The following is a 1042-nucleotide window of genomic DNA, read 5'->3' on the forward strand; positions in this document are numbered from 1 at the left end:
AACAGATCCATTTGTTGATATTGTGCCTTATAATCAGGTGCGCCTTATAGTCTGAAAAATACGGTACCTGGAAAAATAACAACAGGCTAACAGTGTGCGCTGAAAGCAGACAAACTCCATTTTCTTGTGAAGCTACAAAATTCAACTTTTCATCCTGACTGGTAACAGAATTGGTCTTTCTCATTGTTCGTTTTCTTTCTGCATGAGGCTTTGCATGAAGTTTGAATATTACATTTTATAATAATGTACAATTATAAACAAGTCTTTTCAACTAGAGGAGGTTTAAAAATATATTAATTTATTTCAAGACCTGACAGGGAAATGGCTAATTATACGTATGTATTTCTAAAATCTTTTTCCCATTTTCACATCTCAAGATCTCTGTTTGATTTTTAGGTTTGTCTCCAGAGGAAATTAGTTTGTTTTTGAGTTACTGGAGAATTTGTGTCAGTCAGTGTGCATTTATACTAGCTGTAACTCTACGCTGTCATGAATAAAGCATTGAGATGGAAACTCTACACACCCACTTTAACACACTTCCCTAAACTCCCTCATCTCTTTTTCATGCTCTCTTTTTTTGTCTGAGAGGTTGGCAACCAAAACCATTTGGTTTAATTGAAGGGTTGTCTCACTCCTGGTAAGGATGCTCCCTGAGCGCCTCAGGTGCTTCAGGCATGTCCGACTGGGAGGAGACCCCGGGGAAGACCCAGCAAGCTGGAGAGACTACATCTCTCGGTTGTCCTGGGAACGCCTTGGAGTCCTCCCAGAAGAATTGGAAGAGGTGGCTGTGGAAAGAGATGTCTGGTCATTCCTGCTCAAGTTGCTGCCCCACAAAACTGAAATAAGCAGAAGATGATGGATGGATGGATGGATGGATGGATGGATGGATGGATGGATGGATGGATGGATGGATGGATGGATGGATGGATGGATGGATGGATGGATGGATGGATGGATGGATGGATGGATGGATGGATGGATGGATGGATGGATGGATGGATGGATGGATGGATGGATGGATGGATGGATGGATGGATGGATG

At 41.9% G+C, this 1042-nt stretch overlaps 1 protein-coding gene across 1 annotated transcript in view; it reads left to right on the forward strand.

Moving 5' to 3' along the window:
- The window catches only part of rbbp6 (retinoblastoma binding protein 6), a 113570-nt gene that overhangs the window by 110867 nt on the left and 1661 nt on the right, over positions 1 to 1042 (forward strand). The window lies entirely within an intron of this gene.

This window comes from Nematolebias whitei, chromosome 15 (assembly GCF_014905685.2).
Source record: "Nematolebias whitei isolate Nwh7 chromosome 15, NemWhi1, whole genome shotgun sequence".
Lineage (NCBI taxonomy): Eukaryota > Metazoa > Chordata > Actinopteri > Cyprinodontiformes > Rivulidae > Nematolebias > Nematolebias whitei.